This window comes from Zingiber officinale, chromosome 1B (genome assembly GCF_018446385.1).
Source record: "Zingiber officinale cultivar Zhangliang chromosome 1B, Zo_v1.1, whole genome shotgun sequence".
NCBI lineage: Eukaryota > Viridiplantae > Streptophyta > Magnoliopsida > Zingiberales > Zingiberaceae > Zingiber > Zingiber officinale.
This window is the reverse complement of record NC_055986.1, coordinates 154903365-154911342: the sequence shown is the minus strand read 5'-3', so window position 1 is coordinate 154911342 and position 7978 is coordinate 154903365.

Here is a 7978-nt window from a genome sequence, read left to right as displayed (position 1 = left end):
TAAATCGATCATTGGATTGATTCGACTATTCCAATCGATCCGTGGATCGATTGGGAGACCTGATAACAGCTGGAAAACCCTTAGCTCAGTTCCTTGACCATGGGGGATGTAGAATATGTCATGAATAGTTAGATTACATCCCTTAGCACACATAGAATAAAGAAATGATAATAGCTTAGCAAAGTTTTTAATTAGTACAGCTTCCGCATCTAGATTTAGTGATGGTCGTGGATATAGTTTAGCATAGCATAATGTGACGGTCCGGCCTTACAGCCTAGCCAGTAGAAGGCGGGTCGTTACAGAGTGGTATCAGAGCAGTTCTCATACTTCCTACACACACATCAACATTGAACCTGCAGCTTCCAAGTAAGAATACCTCTCACTTTGTTATGTTTATTGCTTTCATGTTGTAGATAACTAAAGTATGCTTATCTGTGATAGTAACTAACATGATAGCATTAGCTATGTAAACGTGATAATTTAGTTATGTATGTCCTTTGTTCCTCTAGAAATGGCACGAGGACGCCCAGCTAGAAGGACACCAGCTACTGAGCCCCAGCACGAGGCAGGTAGTTCAGTGCCTCCTCCAGACCTTACAGCATTAGTGGCAGAACAACGACAGGAGATAGCCACCTTAAAGGCTAATCATCAGAATAACACCCCGGAACCAAACTTAGCAACGCCAGAGTCTTAGAGGTTCCACCACCTAAGCAAGAGGCGGAACAAAGGCAAGAAGAGAAGCCTATCGATCCGGTGGCAAGCCGAGAATTTCTCAGGCACCAGTCAACCATGGGATGCTCAAGCCCGGTTCAAAACACTGAGAGCACGATGGAGCTTCCGGACCGCCGAGCATGAGAAGGTGAAGTCGCCTCCTCGTCTGGCGGGAGATGCACGCATGTGGGAGAGAATTAGAGCGAAGTGCCCAGTAAATCAGACATGAGCTGAGTTCGAGGAAGAATTCTTGGGAGTTCTTTCACATGCGGGTCACGAACCGTCACTACGACGAGTTCATCGATTTCGCCAGGCAACCTTTGGAGGAAGCCGTGAAGAAATTCAACAGATTGACTCATCTATGCCCTGAACTAGTCAAGCTGTCTTGATGCTCAAATCTTAGAAATAGCGATGAACGTGGTGGCGGCATTCATAGGCCGTAAACCACCGAAGAACTAGTCGGCGTTCCGACCATCGAGCACTACCGAATAATATCAAGCAAGACAAGTCCTCTCGAGTCCAAGGACAAGGAGGCTCGGTACTCGAAACACCAGGCCACAGCCCCACTATTTAATCGGAAAGGGAACTCCAGAACAAGCGCAAACGTGGAGTTACCCGAAGGAGGACCACCAACGAGCTTATCCAAAGTGTGCTACTTGTGGGAAATTCCACCACAGGTTTGTCAAGGGCACACGAGAATGCTGAGTGTGGACAAGAAGGGCACATAGCCAAGCAGTGTGTCCGAACAAGATCAGCTTTCCTCCACCACACCGATTCAAGATGAAGCCAAGCGCACAGTTACATCAGATGCAGCCGCTCTAGATGGTCCACATCGCCCAGGCACTAGAAGCCCTCCGCCACGACAAATGCGGATCTACTCAGCGACTAGAGAGGCGTGGCGAATGCCTCGGCTTGTTTGGTCGATTAATATATTACAGAAAGTATAAGCTGTTTTATTCGACATCGGGCAACCCATTCTTATATATCCAGGGCATTTGCAAAGAAATTAGCGATACCCCCAGAGGTACTCAGTAGTCAGTTTCTGACGACGTTACCTTTAGGAGAAATTATGGCATCCACGCACTGGCTCAGAGCAGTGTCAATCATTATAGCAGACAGAGAACTCTTTTGTGATATGATAGTGCTAGATATGATTGATTATGATGTCATCCTTGGGATGGACTTCCTGATCAGATACGGTGCCTCTATAGAGTGTCGTAAACAGAAAGTCGTATTCCAACCTGAAGCAGAAGTACAATTCGAGTACATCGGAGAACCGAAGAGAAAGGCCAAGAAGTTTCTCTCAGCTCTAAAAGCACAGAAATTAATGGATTCAGGATGTACGGGATTCTTAGCGCATGTAGTCAATGTCAGTCAGGACAAGGACCAACAGCTAGCAGAGGTCCGAGTCGTATGTGACTACCCAGCAGTCTTCCTTGAAGAGTTACCAGGCCTAGCACCAGACAGGGAGATTGAATTTGAGATAGAACTCATTCCCGGTATGAATCCTATCTCCAAAGCACCTTATCCTATGGCTCCAGCAGAACTGAAGGAACTTCATGAGCAACTACAGGAGCTGCTTGACAAGGGCTTCATACGTCCTAGTCACTCACCATGGGGAGCGCCTGTATTGTTCGTGAAGAAGAAGGACGGGAGCATGCGCCTGTGCATAGATTACAGAGCACTGAACCAAGTCACCATTAAGAACAGGTATCCTCCTCCCAGAATAGATGACCTGTTCGATTAGCTAAAAGGAGCAGCAGTGTTCTCTAAGATAGACCTCAGATCAGGTTATCATCAGGTGAAAGTTAAAGAAGGGGATATACCCAAGACAGCGTTCAGGACTAGATACGGACACTACGAGTTCGTAGTCATGCCCTTTGGTGTGACGAATGCTCCAGCCACTTTTATGTACCTCATGAACAGAGTATTCAAGGACTACCTAGATAGATTTGTTATTGTTTTTATCGATGACATTCTTATCTATTCAGGAACTTAGGAAGAACACGCAGAGCAACTGAAAATAGTACTGCAGACCCTTCAGCAGAACCAGTTATACGCCAAGTTCACAAAATGTGAATTTTGGTTAGATCAGGTGTCCTTCCTGAGTCACATCATCTCAAAGGATGGTATTATGGTAGACCCCAGTAAGATAGAAACTGTGAGTAACTGGAAAAGACCCAAGAACGCTAGTGAGATCAGAAGCTTTCTGGGATTAGCAGGTTATTACAGAAAATTCGTAGAGGACTTCTCCAGGATAGCCTCCCCACTGACAGCTCTTACCAGGAAGAACAGGAAATATCAGTGGACAGAGGACTGCGAGAACAGCTTCAGCGAGCTAAAAAGAAGATTGACCAGTGCACCTATTCTAGCTCTACCCGAGAACACAGACAACTTTGATATTTATAGTGATGCCTCTAAGTTGGGACTAGGAGCAATGCTGATGCAAGACGGCAAGGTAATCGCCTACGCCTCCAAACAACTCAAGGATTATGAGAAGAACTATCCTACTCATGACCTTGAGCTTGCAGCAGTGGTGTTCGTTCTCAAAATTTGGAGACATTACTTGTATGGAGCTCAGTGCAGAGTGTATATAGATCATCAGAGTCTGAAGTACTTCTTCACTCAGAAGGATCTGAATATGCGACAGCGCAGGTGGCTAGAGCTGGTCAAAGACTATGATATAGACATCCTCTACCACCCAGGAAAAGCAAATAAGGTGGCAGATGCACTTAGCAGGAAGTCTAGTGTCACCTTGCTATCTCTAGCAGCCATGTCACCGCCCCTACAGAAGGAGATCACAGACTTTGGTCTTAAACTCATAGTTGGACAGCTCTCTACTATGACGTTAGAATCTACCTTGCTTGGTGATCTTCAGACAGCTCAGGAACAGGATCCTGAAATTCAGAAAATCAAGCAAGGATTAGCAGAATCAGACAGTGGAGAATTCAGAGTATCCGATAGTGGGGTATTGTACTTTGGTGACAGATTATGTGTTCCAGATCAGGAGGAACTACGCAGGAAGATTCTAGATGAGGCTCACAAAATTCCTTATGCGATACATCTTGGCTCCACCAAGATGTACCAGGACTTGAAGAAACGTTTTTGGTGGCCCGGGATGAAAAGAGACATCGCTAGATATGTTAGCACCTGTCTGACTTGCACCAGAGAGTCAAGGCAGAACATCAGAGACCAGGAGGAGTTCTGCAGCCTATCCAGATTCCAGAGTGGAAGTGGGAAGACATTTCTATGGATTTCATAGTGGGATTACCCAGAAGCACAAATGATTTTGATACCATCTGGGTAATAGTCGACAGGTTGACTAAATCAGCCCACTTCTTAGCTATCAGGATATCCTACTCCATGGAATAGCTAGCACAGTTGTATCTCAAGGAGATCGTTAGACTACATGGAGTCCCACGAACCATTATATCGATGCAGACAAGAGATTCACATCACACTCGGGAGTGTATGTTGGGCACGGTTAAAGTTCAAGATGACCTTCCATCCTCATGACGGATGACGGAGCGAGTAAATCAGTGCACTCAAGATATGCTCCGAGCATGTGCCCTAGACTTTAGGAGAAGTTGGTGCAAATATTTGAGCTAGCAGAGTTTGCATACAACAATAGCTATCAGCCACTATCGGTATGGCACCTTACGAGGCTCTACGGAGGTGTAGATCTCCAATCTGCTGGTATGAGAGTGGTGAACAGAAAGAACTAGAGCTTCAGACAGACCTAGTAGCAGATACCACAGCAGCTATACAGCAGATCCGTCAGAGGATAGAGACAGCTCAGAGCCGCCAGAAAAGCTATGCTGATACACGGCGCAGACCTTTAGAGTTCTCAGTTGGGAATTTAGTGTTCCTCATAATAGCTCCTATGAAGGGAGTAATGCGTTTTGGGAAGAAAGGCAAGCTAAGTCCCAGATATGTGGGACCATACCTTATCAGTAGAAGAGTTGGCAAGATAGCATATGAGCTAGAGATACCCCAGGAGATGTCAGTTATCCACAATGTATTTCATGTCTCTATGCTGAAGAAGCATATGCCAGATGCCACCCAGGTAATTGAGCCCCAGTCGGTACCAGTCCGCGAAGACCTCAGCTATGATAGTCGGCCTATTCAGATAATAGGCCGAGCAGTTAAGAAATTGCGGAACAATGAGATACCATTAGTAAAAGTCATTTGGCAAAATCACAACAGAAGAGGCAACATGGGAGACAGAAGCCAGCATGAGACAGAAATACCCAGAGTTATTCTAAGTTCGAGGACGAACTTTTTATAAGGTATGAGGGATTGTAACACCCGAAAATTCTCAAAATAATTATTAGAAATATCCTAGTATTTTTCTAGAATTTTAGGATATTTTTATGGAATTTTTAGAGTAGCGGAAGTAGCAAAAATAAATGAAGTCGTAAAATAGCTTACGCGGGAATTGAACCCGAGACCTATTGGGTCTTACGACTTATAGCGGACTCTAGTAACCAAGTGAACCCAGCAGGGCCGTGCTGAAAGGAAAGGGAAACAATTGTATTTATGTTTAAGTTGGGCCGAATTACCCACTTAATATAAATATGGGAAAATAATTAAGTGAGGGTTATATTTTTCTTGGCTTCCACCGAGAACTTCCTCTCCTCACCCTAGTTTCCGCCGAACCCTTCCCCCTCCTCTTCCTCTCTCGGCGCACCAAGCCCTAAGGGCTCTAGGAGCACTTTCCGGCGACGACTTCGACACGAGGACGCTCCCCTTCGCGAGAGGAATGCTTAGACGCGAGAAGATCGTCGAAAGGATCGTCTTCTCCGGAAATCTAGCGATTAGAATCGTAAGAAACTTTGAGCAGGAGGTAAGAAACCCCTCACCTGCAGTATAAGTAGTTTCCGTATGATTTTTTATGCATTAGTTTAGATGTATGCAGTTTTTGGCACATAGGGTGTGCACTAGCGCACACCGAGTGCCCGAATAAATGCTTAGCTCAAGTAAATGCCACCATAGGCATTTTAATAGCTTAGATAAATGCAATAGAAGCATTTTTCAGCTCATATAGTTTTGCTACAGCTTTTATGGGACTAGATGTCCAATGGGTGGGCTCCCACAGTCGCCTCTAGGTTCAGACAACCTAGTTCTAGGTTTAGATAACCTAGTAAAAATAAGACTAGAAATATTAGCTATGTTCAGTATTTTACTTTTCAGTGGCACTGTACTGGATTAGATATCCATTGGGTTGGGCTCCCACAGTCGTCCCTAGGTTCAGATAACCTAGTAACCTTACTAAATTCGGGACTTGCAAACCCGGGTCTAGTTAGGGATACGCGCATAGCACGTACAGATGCCGGGTTCATTAGCAACATGATTATTATTTTAATCTACTTATATATATAGTTTTCAAGATTTCATAAAATAGTCATGTGAATTCAGGACAGATTTAGCATCAGAATAGTATTAGCTTAACTCAGCTTTTGTATCAGTTTAGCTTTCTGTTGATACAACATGATAGTTTATGATTAGCTCTTATTGCCATGATCAGTTTCTTAGTCCTATGTGTTGTATGTCATGTCATGCTTAGCATTTTCAGTATGTGTTTCAAATAGCATGTTTTAAAAACATAAATTGCATCGTATGCATGTTTTTGTGAGGTAGATGGTTTTCTTACTAAGCTCTCAAGCTTACAGATACTATTTTCCTTATACTGCAGATAAAGGTAAAGGGAAAATGGACTAACGGAGGCTGGAGGTCAATGCAATGATGAAGATGTGTGTGGAAGGAACTTGGAGTAAAGATCTTGGAGAAATTAGCAAACTAAGACTTTAGTTTTTCATATAGTGTTGTTTTATGCACTTCTAGTTATTTTAATGTTTGAATCATGAAAGGCCTGGTTAGATTGTTAGTGCTCATGCTTAGAATGTCAGTTAATCGTTATTAGTATGTTTATAACCAGGTTAGAACTTGTATATATGAATTTGGCACGAAATAGTGCTGAAATCAGAGTTTACTGCAAAATCAGAAACCCCAATCGATCGGTCGATCGATTGGAGGCTTCTCAATCGATCAGCCGATCGATTGAGAAGTTCGTACCGCGAACAGAAAGCTTCTGGATCGATCAGCCGATCGATCCGGATGCAGTCTGTCGCGAACAGAAGGCCCTGGGATCGATCGAAGGATCGATCAGGGGAATTAGCCTCGCGAACAGAGAGCTCCTGAATCGATTCTTGGATCGATTGATTAGCCTGGATCGATCAGCCGATCGATCCAGAATTTTACCCGAGTACAGTGACGAGCTGAATCGATCACTGGATCGATTCGACCATTCCAATCGATCCGTGGATCGATTGGGAGGCCTGATAACAACTGGAAACCCCTTAGCTCAGTTCCTTGACCATGGGGGATGTAGAATATGTCATGAATAGTTAGATTACACCCCTTAGCACACATAGAATAAAGAAATGATAATAGCTTAGCAAAGTTTTTAATTAGTACAGTTTCCGCATCTAGATTTAGTGATGGTCGTGGATATAGTTTTGCACTGCATAATATGACGGTCCGACCTTACAACCTAACCAGTAGAAGGTGGGTCGTTACATTGTCTTTGTTAGAACCATGTCATACCAAGGGCAGGAAGGAGAATAGTTAGGATAGAAGTATTACTATACAATTTTATTTAGAGTAAAATATAATTATTAACTAAAGAATCCAAGAAACACTCCTTTTGATTTGTTTACACAGTGCAAGGGAAAAAAATTTGTTGTTTTGAGTGTAGCACAATTTTGATAAATACTAATGGTTTGTGATGCTTTAATATGACAGAGTATCAGATTGTTGTTATTTTCATTCTTTATGTATTATTTACACATTCTAGGCACATAGAGCTTAATGGAGGCAAACAAATTATGTAGTCAATCCTGAATAGCTGGGGCATATACTGCTTGCAGAAGATGATGATAAACCTGTGCAATCTAGGATTTGCCATTTCCAAGCGTGTTAGAATTTTTTTAAAAGATCATGAGTTGTTTAGGATATAGATAATATCTATTCCTTGATAGGTTGTCAGAAAGCTTAACAAAATGTTGGGGCTATGTTTATGAAAATCATGATATTTGGTTCATTGAAAGCATTATGGTTGCTTGATAATAATTTATCATACAGTTTAGTGTGACTAACAACATCATATTAGGGATCAATTTTAAAACTCAGTCGCTAATAATATAATAAAAAATTAAAATTAAAACATAATGCCCGTGTTTGATTGTTATCTAATAACTTCCCATCA